A 17,344-nucleotide genomic window follows, 5' to 3' on the forward strand; every position below is an offset into this window, starting at 1 on the left:
TAGTGATAGTCCCTACTTCAGAGATGTAGTGTCATGATTGAATGAATTACTGTATTTTGCCATGCACACTGAGCAATTGTTGGCCCAAATTTTTGAGGAAAAAATAAGGATGTACATTATACATAGGTATGATGATTACATACACGGTATAATAATGGGTATAATAATCCTACATATAATGTGCACAAAATGTTAGTGTGCTTTATACACAAAATAGGTAATATTTGTAAAGTACTGGTATGTGGCAAAATGTGTAGTATTAAATTAATGAAAAATCAGAACTCTAAGTTACATGCAACAAAAACCAACCCTTGTCGATGAAGCGGTCTTGGGCTTGGTTGAGAGGATATTGGCTACCTCATAGGATGTCTAGGAGGAACAGATGGGCAGGTTGCAGAGCCAATCTCATGATGACAGCACCAGTACGAAGCACAGACTCCAGAGGCGCTGCGGTGTGTGGATGCTGTAATGCTGGGCCCAGTGTTGGCACTGCTTCCGTTCTCCCCACAAGGAATTCTGTAACATCCCTGCTTTGCTGGGCCACCAGCCTCTGATCCATGTCTGGGATGGCACAGGGTAGGGCTCATGTCATAGCTGCAAGGGAGCTTCTCTGGTGACAAACAAGCTCTGTCTAACGAATCTGGAGATTTCCTAATTTTAGAAATGAAATTCAGACACAGAGAAGAGAAAAGGAAAGCTGAATGGGCAGAGAACACCAAAAAAGGGTTATAAGAATATCAAGTGAAAGAAGCAGCAAATCCACATAAAAGGCTGAATACATTGTAGACTCTCTGTAGTACTTATTGATCAGATCCAGGTGAGGAGTTTTCATAAGGGAATGAAAAGTTGGCCAAAGAGAAAATCATTCAAAATTCCTAAAGGAATACAGGGACAGAGCAGAACAAATACTAAGTCGACTGTGGCAGTTTGTCTCTCCTTTTCTAGGGTCCTTATCTCAAAGTTCTTAGATCTCATGCCTTTCACCTCCTATAATCCTTCTTTCTTACCTTCACCCCAAGAACTATTCTGCATCTTATTTTTGCTCTTAATGAACTATTGATTCATTTTCTTGCAAAGGTACTCACCAAAAAAGGAGGTGGCCGCTGATAAACCATCACTGTGTGAAGTTTCCCAGGGAGTTTTTGTGTTTTGAGAAAAAAGCAATGCCTTCCAGCTCTGGAGGAACGACAAAAGGTGGGGACAGTGTGTTGCCACAGAGAGGTCTTCCCAGTGCTGTAAAATCACTCTACCTAAAGCACCTGCCTGCAATGCCACTCATCTCTCCAACGAACCCTTCCTCATGCCCAGTGGCTACACGTGAGGCAGGCTTGTCTAGAGACACAGGCTTCCGAGGGTCGTCCACCGAGCATGTGCCTACCGCAGAGGTGCCTGCACCTTTTTCTTTTCAGTCATTGTTCACACATCTGCCTTTTGTCCTGCAAAGACAAAACCTTCTTTAAGCCCAGTTCACCCCATTTTTTCTATCAAACATTAAAAATAGCACTCTCTTCGATGACCTCAATAATTTAGAACCCATGAATAAGTCATTTGCCCAAGAGGCCACACTGCGCTTCTATTTTTACTTATAGTCTCTCACCAAGCAAAGTGACCTCTCACAAGGAGCCAACATTGACACCCGTCGATCTTCTGGCTTCTCAGGGAATAACCCAGGCAGACCTTGCAATACAGAGTCTTGTCTCAAGGGCAAAGATGAACTAATAGGTGTCAGTGACTTCAGAATGTGAGTACCCAAACTTGAACTTAGGTATATATGTCTGCTAGAGCATGCCCCAAGAGGACCACTTGCTAAAAGTAGGGCTGGCAAATTCTGTCTTTACGAGTCTTTCTGGGGCCACTACTTTCCTAAGACACCATTTTCCAAACATTGTACATCAACAGAAGAGCACTATACTAGCTCAGGTCCCTGGATCTGTGCATTGGCCAACCTCTCAACCACGTGTCTGCTTCACTTGCCTTCAACGCACGTTTCCTTGCCCCACCTTTTCCATGGGCTACATCCAGGAAGGTTGAGTATTTTTGCTGGGTCAATACTATGGTCACTGAGAGGATTTCACTTCACGCTTTCTGACCACCTGTTTATAAAAATGTTTGATTTTTTTCCCCTCCATATTTTCATACCCTGGAATGGTCCCCTTTCCTCAAGTTACCCACAGGATTCCCAAACTTAGTGTTCTTTCTGCTGGCATCCTCAGCCCCAGCCCCCCCAGAGCCCTATTCTTACTTTTTATTAACTCCACACTCACAACCTTCCATGCTGTTTGTACAACACTGTGCTCTCAGTGTGAAGTTACATCAACTTTTTTCACATGACCTCATGTCTTCAGGTTTGCAAAATCATTAAATTCATTCTTATCCTTTCTGGCTGGAATGCTAGAAAAATACTCATTCCTCTTCCTGAACCTTACTCCCTGTCCCTCCCCATAGGAAGCAATATTTGTATTTCAGAGAGTGACAAAATCCTACTATTCTTCTTTTACCTGCTATCATTTTCCTTCTACAAAATAGGTAGTATTTTTTTTGTCACACATTTGATGAAAAGTTATGCTGTGCAGATGCAGTGGTTACTGCTTCACTGAAGCTCTGGCTCTGGTATGTCCTCTTTGTCTTCCCTAGAAGACAAGATGGCATCTATTTAGCCACATCCTTGGTGGGCAACCTTAATCTCTATTTGTCTTCTCTTTCTGCCAATTTAAAAGAATGGATTAGCAGGAGTGAATGCTTTTCACAGAGAGATCTCTGATCTAAACTTTTAAAATTATTAATGGAGGTCTTTTTGAGCCAAAAGACCTTCCATGGTCCAATCTAACTACTTTAAACAGTTAATACATGTTCATAATTATAGTAAATTAGAATAATTAATACTAGTCATCAAATCGCTTATCTCAGATCTCTGAAAAATAAAAATAAAGTTTTAAAAAAACATTTAAAAAGTATTTTTATTGATTATGTTATTACAGTTTTCCCAATTTTTCATCCTTTATCCTCCCTCCACCCTGCCCCCTCACCCCTTCGGTATTCCCCTGCCCCCCTTAGTTCATGCCCATGGGTTGTATATATCAGTTCTTTGAGTTGTCTGTTTTCTATACCATTTTTATCTCTCCCCATCTATTTTTATGCCTACCAGTTATCCTTCTTCTTTCCTGTACCTTTTCTCCCTTATTCCTCCTTTCCCCTTCCCCAGTGAACTCCCTCTGTGTGATGTCCATTTCTCTGGTTCTGTTCTTGTTCTGGTTGCTTGCTAAATTTTTATTTTCATTGTTTTTCTTTTCTTTTTGGTTCATTTGTTGATAGCTGTGAGTTTGTTGTCATTTTATTGTTTGTATTTTTTACGTTCTTTTTCTTATATAAGTCTTTGTAGTGTTTCATATAATAAGGGCTGGGTGATGATGAACTCCTTTAACTTGACCTTATCTGGAAAGTACTTTATTTGCCCTTCCATTGTAAATGAAAGCTTTGCTGGATAGAGTAAACTTGGATGTAGTTCTTTGCCTTTCATGACTTCAAATACTTCTTTTCAATCCCTTCTCTCAAGCAAGGTTTCTTTTGAGAAATCAGCTGATAGTCTAATGGGCACCACTTTGTAGGTAACTGTCTTCTTATCTCCTGCTGCTTTTAGGATTTTCTCTTTGTCTTTAATCTTGGGTAACTTAATGATCTGATGTGCCTTGGTGTGTTCCTCTTTGGGTTCAACTTCTTTGGGGCTCTCTGGGCTTCCGGGAAGTCTATTTCATTCACCAGATTAGGGAAGTTTTCCTTCATCATTTGTTCAAATAACTTTTCAATTTCTTGCTGCTGTTATTCTCCTTTTGGCACCCCTATAATTCAGATATTGGAACATTTCAGGTCATCCCAGAGAATCCTCAGCCTCTCTTTACTTTTTTTTTGAATTCTTATTTCTTCATTCTGATCCAGTTGAATGTTTATTTCTTCCTTTTGTTCCAAATCATTGCTTTGAATCTTGGTTTCCTTCTTATCACTGTTGGTTCCCTGATTATTTTGCTTTATTTCATTCTGAATATGCTTCATTTGTTCTTTCATTTTTTGACCAAGCTCATCAGTTCTGTGAGCATTTTGATTACTAGGGCTTTAAATTCTCCATCAGATGGGTTGGCAATCTTCTCATCACTTAGTTCTCTTTCTGAGGCTTTACTCTGCTCTTTCATTTGGGCCATATTTTTTTGTCTTGGCACAGCTGATATGTTGTAAGGGGGCAGGGCCTTAGGTATTCACCCGGGCAGGGCAACCCTCTTTACCGCACTGCCTGTGGGGAGGGGGCCAGAGAGGAAACAATGCAGCTTGCCTGCTCATCTCTAGCACACTTTTCAACAGACTCTCGTGTCAGATGGCAAGTATCTCCCACTGGGGCAACCCCAGCCTTAGCCCACAGTCATGAAAATAAAGTTTTTAGGGTGAATTGTATTGGAGAATCTAATTAGCTTCTACTTCTAACTCGTGATATAGTTTGAATAGTATAATAAAAATAATTCTAGCTGGAGTTCCTAGAAGTGTAGCTTGTTAATTTATCCATAGATACTTATAAAGTATTTTTTCTGTTATAAGCTAGGTCTTAGATTGGATAGCCTTAAGGATCCCTTCTGATTTTCAGAATCTGTAATTCTCAGAGAAAACTGAATTGGGCCTAGAAGAATTCACTGGATTTTGTAGAGAGGAGATAAGAAGGAACAGCTTTCTAACTCATGTTAGTGAAGGATTCTGGTAGGAACAATAGTGGCCTGTGCTGGAGTGGGTGAAGAGATCTCTCGGTTGAGAGCAAAGGGAACATTCTAGAAATCATGACAAATGTGGTTGAATGGGTAGGCCAGGTTATAGGATGCCTTGAAAAATCTTATAGAGAAATTCCAGGATGGTACTATAGCGAGACAAAGTATTTGTCATGATCCTGAGTTGGGGAACACTATGAAGAACATCGTTTCTTTAGGATTAGACCTGAACAGACACTTTTGCTAGGAGGACATACAAATGGCCAAAATATATGTAAAAGAATGCTCAACGTCACTAGATCTTAGGAAATGTAAATCAAAACAACAGTTGGATACCACCTCACGCCCTTTAGAATGGCTATCATCATCAAGACAACGAGTGTTGGAAAGGTTATGGAGAAAAAAAGAACCCTCATACTTTGCTGATGGGAATATGATCTGGTACAACCACTATGAAAAACATTAAGGAGGTTCCTCAGAAAGTTAATAACAGGGTTCTAATCTATGACCCAATAATTCCTCTTCTGGATATCTACACCCAAATTTTAAAAACATTTATTCATAAAGATATATGTACCCGTATGTTCATTGCAGCATCATTTACAGTGGCCAGGACATAGAAACAATTGAAGCATCCTTTTATAGGTGACTGGATAAAGAAGATGTGGTGCAAGTCAGATGAAAAAAGTCAAGAGCCAAATGATTTTACTTATATGTGGGATATAAAACTGATAGCAACAAGCAAACAAGACAAACAAAAAGTCATAGACACAGACAATAGTATAGTGGTTACCAGAGGGAAAAGGGTGGGTGGGAGAGGTCAAAAGAGGGTAAAGGTCAAATATATAATAATGGAAGGAGAACTGACTTTGAGTGGTAAAAACACAATGCAATATACAGATGATGTATTATAAAATTTTACACTTGAGACCTACAAAATTTTATTAACCAATGTCACCCCAATAAATTTAATTTAATGAAAAATTAAAGAAAATACCGGTCATCACTAGTGAAAGTGAACATTCCCTCCTTTTGTACAGAGAATTTAATACACAATAAACATTTCCAGTTAGAGTAGAAAATTATCATCCTTGTGGCCTAGATGCATAGCACAGAAATGGGATTGGAAGACAATCCCTCCCTTTTCACAATTCTCATCTTCTCTGTAACTGTCCTCTCTCAGATCATGATGATGTAGTTTGCTAGATGTTCCAAGGGCTGCTAATGAGATGCAGCTATAATCTGTTCCCTTTGTAGGTTTCACTAGAAACCAGACTGCCTCTTCATGGGCTGTGTTCCCCAGGTGCCCATGGGGGCTTGACACGGTGTGGTCACAGGGAGAGAGAAGGCAGTCCTCACTCAAAGCTGATCATCACTCCTCAGTAGGTCTCTCACTGTCACGAAGGAGAATGAACATTCGGGAAAGAAAACAGGAATACTTGAATTTAGAAACAGTTTGGGAATAAAGAAGAGAAAACCGAAGAGAGTTTTAATTACAGAAAGGGCATCTGACCCAAAGAATTGTGACCTGTATTTGTGTTTAAGATCCCAGAGGACAGAACAAGAAATAATAAGCAGGCTTGGAGGGTAGAGGGACTATAATACTATCTCCACAGGAGACTTCGTTTCTCAGCAAGAGCTGTAAACAGGCCAGCTTGCCCAAGAAAGTTGTAAAATCTGCTTAGGTCTTTAAAAATAGTTCCAATTTGTATTTGCCTGGGAGTGGGCTATGAAATGACAAGGAAGTGCATTCATTAGTCTTCAAAATCCTTCCTAACCAAGTGTTATATTTCTTTTTAGCTGAATGAAATTAATTTAGCCCACATTTATTGAGAATGGTGGACATCTGGGATGGTTTTTGTATGGGCTTTTGCCCTGATGCCTTCATTTTCTTATTCCCAGTGTTCAAGATTCTCCCAGGCCCATCGATCTTCCTTCAAAACCCATGCTTGTCTATTCCAGGTCTCAAGAAACCAGCCATGCTTCTACATTCTGACATATGTATGGTTTTAGCCATGCATTTAAGCAACTGAACATAAACTATTTTGTATTCTTTACTATTGGCCAAGAGTTGGTTTTGAATCCCAACTTATTGCCAATTAAATAAGGCAGAGGCAATATTTTATACTTTGTCATTTTCCCCTAGGGTTCTGTACAGAATGCTGCATTTTAATAAATTTTTATTGATTGACAGCAAAAGAAATATCAAATAAATTACATATATGATTTAATATTTATTGAGCATCTGCCATGTATGAGGTGCTTTGAAATTATTTGGCAATTTTCTCATTGTAGCATTTTAATTTATTTTTTGATTTAATCCTTTTTTGCATTTTTTCCATTACCATTTAGTCCCCTTATATCCTTCTCCCCCCAGCAATCACCACTCTGCTGTCCATGTCCATGAGTCCATTTTCTTTTTTGTTCAATCTCTCCAGCCCCTCACCTCCTCAACCTCTACTGTACATCAAGGTTTGTTTTTTTTTTAGCCAAGTGTTTTGTCACAAGCAAGATGTTGGTTATTTAGGACATGATCACACACAAATTACTAGTAAGCACAATTTAGAAGTGAGTTCCTAGATGCATAAAGAAAGAGTTGAAAAAGAAATTTTACTTGAAATTTTAGCAGAAAAAATTTTGATGTGAAATGATAATATTGGAGAATATTCCATATAGAGAGCATACTAATATTGCTTGCAGTTAGGTTAAAAAAAAAAGAAAAGAAAAGAAAAGCAAAGAAAAGAAAAGAAAAGGGAAGACTGGTGAAACCCCAGAGAATGACAAGAGTGTTGGCTTAAGACTAGAAATCAAATGTATATGGTGGTGGGTTGCTTTGTTCCCTCGAAAAATAAAGTGAGAGTCTTTTGACACAAAATTGGTTTGGAGTACTAGGAACCTGTGGACAAATCCCCAGAAATGATCTGTTTAGAAGTCACTTTAGAGATCAATTTGCCATACTTAGTGTTAAGATAAATAATGACTATTGAGTGAAAGACCGAGGCAGTCTCCCCATTAACCTGTTTGATAACGTGACTTCAGGAAACCCGGGTAGCAAGGTTACCACTCCATAACCAAGGCATAATCACTATTTTACAATTGAGGATTTGGTGAATTACTTTAATCACAGTCAAAGTATCTCAGAAAAGCTAAACTTCAATGATAAAACTGTAAAATGTTCTAATGTCACATCATAAATGGATTACAATTTCATGATGAATTAGACTGCAATCAAATACCCAACAAAGTCAGGAAACACTTTAGCCTTCAATGATTCGGAGGCCCTTAATAACCTTTCAGTATTCTAGGGTTATGCTTAAGAATGTTCACTTTGAACCATGGAAACCTGGACATTTGAATTTTTAGGTTATTTGGATATAATTACAGTATTATCATAGATCACAAAATGAATAATTAAGAGGCAGAATTTAGATATTTGACATACTTTGCCTATTTTCCAGGAAATAAGAATTTAGCTGTCCTCGAAATTCCTGGTACTTTTATGCTATCGTTATTAATGATAACTGAAATAATATCAGCTGGCTAGTGTGACTCAGTGGGTTGGGCACTGTCCTGTGAACCTAAAGGTTGCTGGTTCGATTCCCATGCCCGGGTTATAGGCCAGGTCCCCAGAGTAGGGAGCATGTGAAAGGCAACTGATCTATATTTTTGTTCCTCTCTTCCTCCCCTCTAAGAAATAAATGAATAAATAAATAAAATCTTTTTAAAAAGAAATAATATTAGAGCCATAACTAGTCATTTTTATCAGTGCTCCCAAAGTCTTTCACATCTTGGCACAAGTGGGGAGTAATACTACGTGAAAGTAGAGAAATGGAAGAGGCTCTGGGGCCCTGGCCTCCTGGTGCATCTTCCTGCCAACTGGAGAGAAAGAGACCTACACCTCTACTCACCTAGATCCCACCTGCAGCACCCAGTAGGGACGTTCTGGAGCTGGCCAATGTCTGGCCACCTCACCTGTGGCCCTCTAATTATCATGAAAACATGGTGTTCTGGTATTCTTAACTTCACTGAACTCAGCATCTAGGGTCAGTGGAAAGAAGATGAGCAGCCTCAGAGGAGGGAGGAACTGGCACACGTTCCTGAGTAGAGTGAGCAGAAACACTGGTTTGTAGGCAGTGGCAGTGGCAGCTGTTGTCCTCAGGGAATTTTGCTGACATTATGGGAGTGAGGCATGATGTCACAGGAACAGTGGCTTGGCCAGAACGGCATGGTGTCCAAGGCGGCTGATCTGTTCATCCCAATTGAAAAGATCTCTTCTCCTGCTGCTCTGCCCCCCTCCCCTTCTCCCTGCCCGTCTGAGTGATAATTGTAAGCCATGCAGCTCCTTTCAGAAGTAGGCCATGGGGGCCAGGGCTGGGTGTTCTCTTTGCTGGCATGTTACAATTATCACCGAGGATGGCTCTGATGACAGTATAATACATGTGGTGTTTTGTGCTAAAAAAGTCAACGTCGGTGGCTTAAAGAGCCAGACTTCCCAGTGATCCAAGCGCAGTTTCTATGTGACATATGATCTGAGTGGGCCCTGATTCATAGTCGCTTTTCTTCAGCCTCAAGCTCATTCCTACTAAATAGTCTGTAGATTTAGTTTTGGGGAATCCATGAAAGAGAAATTCTTTTCTATTCAGGAACTTTTAAGCTTTTAACAGAGTGTCAAGGGTATGTGTCATATAGGGCCTGTGTCAGAGTTCAGGATTTTAAGTGTATTGAACTTGAGAGGAAGGGGTTAGCCTCCAAATAGGACTTTATGAAGTCTAAATGCTAAGTGCACCACTTAGTAGCTGTGTGACATTGAGAATTTTAATTAACTTCTCTGACTCTCACTGTAAATGATACAGGGTGCAGCCAGGGGGGCCCCCAAAAAAGATTTGGAATGATGTCCAGAATTCAAAGTGTATAGGAATATTGGAGAGACATATAAGATGTCCTCACACCTCCCCCCAGGGGGAAGAAACAAATGGAACCAGGGCCATGAGAGCTGTTTTGCATAGCAACAGTTTTGCAGTTAACCTCTGGAATGGTTATTTAACATATCTATAACCTTTAACTGATTTCATAGATACGTTAAATAGCAGTGGCTAAGTTTGGAGCCAGGAAGAAGGGAGTAGCTTGGACTCAGGAGGATGTAACTGGGGGCTGCTCTCCTGAGTGAGAAGGGCTGGGACTCAGGATGGAACTGGGGGACTCAGAAGGTAACAAGGGACTCCTGAGTGAGAAGGCCTGGGTGAGAGCTTGGAAAAGACTGGCTCCAAGACATGAAGGGTCCCCGCTTGGCCAGATGGGGGGAGAGCCACGCGGTTTCAGCAGAGTGAGGACCCCCTCTTGGTGAGGTGAAGGAGGGAGCCATGTGGTTTTGGCAGGGTGCGGACCCCCTCTTTCCCAGGTGAAAGGGAAAAGCCACGCAGCTTTGCCAGAATGGAGATCCCTGCAGCCAGGTGAAGAAGAAAGCCACATGCTTTTGGTGGAGTGCGAACCCCTGCAGCTTTGGTAGAAGAGGCCCACGCGGCTTTGGGGTGCCCCCTTTGGCCGCGTGGCCTGGAAAGCAAGAGAGACTTTGACTGGAACTGGGTACAAAGGACTCTTGCCAATGGACCGTGAGAGGGTACCACAGTACTTTGGATTAACTAGAGATCCTGCCTGCACGGTGACACAGCTGACGGTGCCAGCGGCCTGGAAAAGGGACATGTGCTCTTTTCCTGATTTACGGTACCCGGAGTTGGGACAGTGGGAGAAGGGAGCACTGTGGGTGTAGGTGTACAACCTAAAGGACTTTGATATTTTAGTGGAGGCATTAGGCCTGAATAGCATTAAATAAACATTTTGTTTCCTTTTCACAAATCTCTGGCATTGAGAGATGTCTTTCCAATTGGCGGCAGACAGAAGAGCCCAGTAGATATTAGTATTTTGTTTTTGGGAGGGGCCCCTGTTGTATAGCGATTTTCGGCATCCCTAGGTGGGCCGAATATTGTATTGCCCCTCCCTCGGACCTCTTGTTCGGTAACATAAACACAGTCTATGCCATTATCCACTTTATAGACTTGTTAGAATTACATGACTAAATGTAAATCAAATACTTAGCACAAATCTTAGTCCAATGAAAATGCTTCAAAAATAGCAGTTGTTGCCGATGCCATATTTGTAATCATCATTTCGTAGACCACTCATGTTTTTAGGAAGGGAACTCAGAAGAAAATGATTAGTCATGCTTGCTAAATTTATCTTAGTACTGAGCAAATCCATGACTACTATATATTAATTACAATCATGATACCAGTTGGTGAGAAGCTTGCACAAACAATCCCAAACAAGAAGAGGACAATGTGGAACATACATGCCAACACCAGAGCAATCTATAAACTGAAGGCTTTCTTTAAGATACCAAGATTGAGCAAAAAGGAAAAAGGACTCATGGACATGGACAACAGTGTGGTGATTGCTGGGGACTGGGGTAGATATTAGGGGACTAAATGGTAATGGAAAAAATACAATAAAGATTAAATTTTTAAAAAACACAAAAATTATGCATTCTTTTGCTCAGTAAGTTAAAAAATGAATATATTTAATGTTGACATATTTATACCAAAGGCCATAGTTTAATCTTTCATATTATTGAACCACCTGAAATAAGTTAACTTTTCACATAACCTGGTTATTTTTATTTACTTAACCATGAATTGCCAACCTGAAAAGGCTTTGCCTTATTCATTATTCAGCATTAAGTAGCTCCTTTTCACTTTGATGTGAATTACTAATTTATAGACTGCTTTCACCTTAAGTCGCCAAGTGACAAAGCGCAGTTCCAGAAGTAGATTTGGAAGATGAGCAGCTTTAAGCAGGGAAATATTTAAGTCAGCTTGATTTTTACTCAATAATTTATTAAAAGGAAACATTGAAAAGGAAGTTGCTGTTAGGCAGAAAAGTATCTCCTTCAGAGTCACCTTTAGCTATTAAGTTTTCATCAAGTAGTATGTGTTTTATGCAATTGCATTAAGAAATCATTGTATTTCTGCAACTAAACTGACAATGAATAAAGACCTTGGAGAGTTGGCTCTTAAAAGACAGACTCAAAATTCATTTGACAAATGATAGAGCAACAATTTCCCTGTAACAGATTCAGAGAACATCCATTCAAGGTGAGAATACCTGAAACCAAGAGACCAGGTCTACATTATCCCTCCGAATTGGCATTTATTGTAAAATGTGCTTTTGAGGAGTTTCCATTCCTGTAGTAGACCACTCTGCCTGATTTTAGGAATTGTATCTCTACCCCTTGTGGCTAAGGGCGAGAGACGACCTTTGGAATGCCAGCCGCAGGAGACAAAGCCTGTCTCTGGTAGCAAATGCTGCCTCAGTTCCTCTCCCTGCCCCTAGAGCTTGGTCGGAAGTCAATGCCGGGTAAGACCCCTCACAGTGGGGGGCAACCTAAGCCAGACTCGATCACCTGGGAGGCCTTCGTGGAAGGACTGGGTGGGGGGGCTGCAACAAAGAACAATGGACTCTTTCCCCCCAGCTTTGGCAAAGCCCGAGTCCCCCTGTTCTCTGGGAGAAGCGCTTCCTGGCTCTAATCCTCTTAAGCCTGAATACCTGATGGGGAGAGGTGCAGCTCCTTGCTTGACTAGAGCGTACGTACCCTGGGGGAAAATCTGGCAGCACAAAGACTTGCTAATTAACCTGTGAAATCTGCTAAAAGTGCTTTCATTCCTATGATAAGGGTCGGAGATTAAATGAGTTTGTCCCCCAAAGTTTCTGTAACTCTGACTCATAGTAAGCCCTCAGACCTCTTTGTAATGTTATCTACTGTTTGATCCTTGCCGTCCTGTACTCCTGTGTATTGCAACCCAATAAAAGGCTATGGAGGAAAGTGCTCCAGGCCTTTTTCTCCTCAGAGAAACTGGCCACAGCCCACTCCTCCATCCCCAAATAGATCTCATCTTGTCTCGGCCATATTTACTCATTCACGCGTGTCTGTGGCACTGGGGGGACCTCAAGAAAATGGTCGCTTTCACACATTCCATTATTAATTATTCTTCCCTTCTTTTTAAAACACAGAACACTGAGGCACAAAAAAGGGCTTCATCTTGTCCAGTCTCATCATTGTACAGATAAGTGGCAGAAAAGTCCACTGCTTGAGAGTGGAGGCTCAGGCCCTGGCTGGTATGGCTCAGTGGGTTGAGTGCTGGCCTGTGAACCAAAAGGTCGCTGGTCTGATTTCTGCTCAGGACACATGCCTGGGTTGTGAGCCTGCAGGTCCCTGGTTGGGGGCCTGCAAGAGGCAGCCAATCGATGTTTCACACATTGATGTTTCTCTCCATCTCTTTCTCTCTCCTTTCCCCTATCTCTAAAAATAAATAAATATTTTCAAAAAATAAAAAAGAGTGGAGGCTCAGAAAAAGAAAAAAAGGATTCATGGACATAGACAATAGTGTGGTGTTTGCAGAGGGGAGGGGATTATAATGAGGATAAAATGGTAATGGAAAAAATGCAATAAAAATAATTTTAAAAAGAGTAGAGGCTCGGGAGCCAGCATGGTTGAATTCAAATTCTGACTCAGCCACTTTCCAGCTATGTGACCATGGGCAAGTGATTTATTTGTTTGTATTTTGGTTCACTGAGCTGTAAAATAAAAGTTGTAGATTAATGTAAGTATTTACAGTACTGGGTTATTCTGAGAAGCAAAGGGGACTATATACATAAACGTTAGATGCTCCTGCAAGTTGTAAGGAGTTAAGGCATTGACTGTACGTTGCCGCAGCTAGTAGGCAGTGGGGTCCAGTCTCCTCACTCCAGTTCAAGACACCACCATCTGCAAGTGAATAGCGTGGTAGTGGACATAGATCCTTCTGTCTAAAAAGCATCCACTTCTTCTCCTTCTGGTAATGGCAGTTAATGTTTCTTTTGGAAAGCTCCCTGACCCCCTACTCTTAGTCCATCTATCTCATTTTATTTTGGGGGAGTTGGGGGGGTCACCTAACCCAAGCTTGAGCAATCAGTACACTCCATCACCCTAGTCACAAAGTTTAGTTCAGGGAGGGGAGTGTGGATCCAGATGAATGAGATGCCATCCAGGATTTTTGGCTGAAACAATTGGGAAAGAGAAGCCCTTGTTCAATAACATGACTATTAAGGTACAAGCTCAGAGACGTGGTGTTCATCTTGCCTCCAAGAAGGCAAAACCTGAAGGAAAAACAAGAGAACAGAGGAAAAGAGCTTGTAACTGATGAGATAAATAGTCCTGGAGGCATCACTTGATACTTGGATCAAATCACATCTGCAGGTAAGTGAGAGCTATCCTTGGGCATTTCATTTAGTCAGCCAATAAACTGGCTGCTAACATGTGCATTGAAAAATTCTGACTTACACAGACACTTAAAAAATCTACCATGTAGTGTTCACCTCAGGAACAAACTTGAGTATCTTCTTGTATAAAAGTTCCCTGAAACACAAATATTCCTGTTACAACACGGACAGAAAACTCAACAGTGCTCTCTCCTCCTCGATGTCTGTTTTTGTCTTGATCAGGTCAGCAACATCAGGAAGTCTGCAGAGTGGGCTCTGACTTCAGAGCTGAGGTGGAATCCCAGCCTTTCCACAGGTTAGTCCCTTACCTTTGGCTGCTTATTTAACCTCCCTGAGCCTTCATTTCCTGTGTTAATAGACTGATTGCAGGAGTTCAGTGAGATGATGTATGTAAAAAACTAAGCGTTAAGAACACAGCACTGATGATAATAAGGATGGTCAATGTTTGTTGATGTGTGCTAGACTCTGAGGAGGACTTTACTGATATTAACGCACTGACTCCTCCTAACAGCCCTGTGTGGTAAGGGTTCCTTCCACTCCTCATTCTGAATTTGAGGAAACTGAGAGACAGAGAGGTTAAATAATTAGCATTCACAGGGACAGCTAGTCAGTGATGGAGGCAGAATTCTTATTTCAGAAGCCAAGTGCATTACTTCTGTAGAGAAACATAGTCAGGAGTGGAATGGGTTAGAAGACACAAGGGTTATTTTGGAGAAGTTACAGTAAACCCTCTGAGCCTTGGTTTCCTCTTCTGTAAAATGGATTTCCCTATGTCTCTGGTTTTAGTCAGGGTTAAAACACATCATTAAGAAATGCCCTTAGTGCCTAGGGAGTATCTCTGTCATCATTATCAATATCATTGACCACACTGCTTATAAAAACAGGCAAAGCCTGGCCCTAGCTTATAAATGCTCCCAAAGTTCGATTTTTCTTAGTGATCTTTTTTTGGTGACTAGATCTTATCTTCATGATTAAATGAAAACCACAAAAGAGTATATTTTAAGATCACTGCAAATGAAGAGATTGTATTTATTAGTTATCTCCCAACAGCAAACAAAGTGGCTCAGGAAGGGCTTGCAGAGCAAAGACTGAGGGGCCTCGCGCATGATGGCTCGTCCCTCCTTGGTGCCCTGCGTCCCTGTGAACGCTTCATCATGAAGACCATGGAATTAGTAGAAGTGCCTTACCAGGAAGTCATGAGCCCTAGAGTAAAGCTTAATAGTTTTCATATATATTATCTCCTCCTATCTTTTCATCTTCTTGATGGTATAAGGATAAAAGTGAAAAATGTATGATGTTTTATTATCAATTTTTTTGTTGTGAAGCTATATGTGTTCCTCTCCAAAAATGAATCAGACACACAAAAAGGTATCAAATGAAAGATCACACAAATAATCCCACCATTCAATGTTGAATTTTCAAACATTTCTGAATGTACGTATGTATATAGATATATATGTAGAAAGAGACATATATATAGCAAAAAAGTAATCATCATGTCTTATAGCTACTTTTTTCAAGATATTCTTAACAGTTTACAAAAGCAGAACATATAGACCTACTTTAATCTTTTTAAAACTTCATAGTATTTTATTATATGGGAATACTGAATTTATTTAACTAATTCCTTGTTAATGAACATTTAATTGTTTTATATTTTTTTTACAATGAATAACTCATTCATATACCTTTCCGCATTTGTTTAGTTATTTTCTTAAAAGGTATTACTAGACTCTAGATTAAAGGGCATTTATTTGCAGTTTTAACCTCCTTTCTTAACTCTAGCTAAATTACCTTTCAGAAAGGTTTTCAGGGAATAAAATTATGTTCCACTCTTCTGAGGGCCACATAGGGATATTCAGTGGTTTGCTGAAAATAATTCAATTACTCACTGAGGTGCCTTCATATTCATCTGTTAAAAACCTTAACTGAGGTATTTTAGATGTGAAAGATCCATTGAAATCACCCCACCCAAATCTAGAGACACATTGAGGAAGGGAGCTGTGTAATTCCTGAACCCAGGGCCTGTCTCCAGTTCTTTTCTGAACTGGAGCACGGTGTCTGCAGCTTGACTTGGGCCAACCTGCTGCTCCATAACTACAAGTTCTCAAGGGTGTCCAGCCTTTTGGTATCTCTGGGTCATACTGGAAGAAGAAGGGTTGTCTTGGGCAACACATTAAATATATAAACACTAGGGAAAACTGATGAGCAAAAAAAAGGGTTTTAAGTAAATTTATAATTTTGTGTTGGGTTACATTCACAGCCGTCCTGGGCTACATGCAGCCTGCAGGCTGTGGGTTGGACACCTCTGCTGGATTATCTTTAATGGGTCTATATCTTTCTAGTAATTAGTCCTTTCCACCCCAACTTTAATCAACCACACCACATAGACCAGTAGTCAGGGTACAGATAAGATCTTAGACCTGGTGTCTTAAAACAATTTTTTTAAGTTGGAAATTGTTCTCTTTAAGTCCCTTTTGGGCCTAGGATTCAGTGATGCTTTTTAGGTAGTTTCTTTAGAATCCTGTGTGGCTAGCTCCAGATCCTCCCTGATGACCACTAGGCGTCAGACTTTCCCATCTCTCCTCTAGCAGCGCCGCTTACCCAGTAATTAACTCATTTACTTGAAGCCCTTGGCTCTTATCTAAGGGGGCTTCTTTGTCATGGACGTGGCCATTATAATGCAGAATTCTAGCAGATTTCAACAGGTCTTATCAAGTATGACTATCTCTTAGTTACTAGCTTTTCAACAGAGACTTTCATTGCAAAGTCCAAGCCCTAAACCAGGGAGAGGTAGAAGAAAAACCAATAAACAGGCTTTTCACCATTTCCAAGTGAAGCCTCAGAATGTTACTACCTTTCACTGCATAGTTATCTGAACCCTCATTGCTAATGGGGTGCTGGTGTGGACAGCTCTAAATACCACCTCTTGTTGAGATGCCAAAGCATCAACAGCTGGCTCTGTATTATGTACATAAGGTAGGTTGAAATATGACAGCATGTCATCAGCCAAGCATCTATTTAATGTCTGGGTATATATGGCACTGCACTTGAAGACCAGTAAAGGGTATTTTCATTCACTCAGATGTTCAATTATTCAACAAGTATTTGCTGAATACCTCCAAGGCATTGGAGACCCAGTGATGAAGAAGACAACACGGAGTGAATATGCCAACAGGAGAGTTTATGTAAACACAGACTGCTTTCACACCACACCCAGTTCCAGGCTGTTTGATCCCTTCTGTCTTAGAAGAAGCTGTAAGGCTGTAAGGAGGGATTAAGTCCACAAC

Source organism: Artibeus jamaicensis, unplaced genomic scaffold, assembly GCF_021234435.1.
Source record: "Artibeus jamaicensis isolate MK-2021 breed Jamaican fruit bat unplaced genomic scaffold, CSHL_Jam_final contig_1132, whole genome shotgun sequence".
In the NCBI taxonomy this organism is placed as follows: domain Eukaryota; kingdom Metazoa; phylum Chordata; class Mammalia; order Chiroptera; family Phyllostomidae; genus Artibeus; species Artibeus jamaicensis.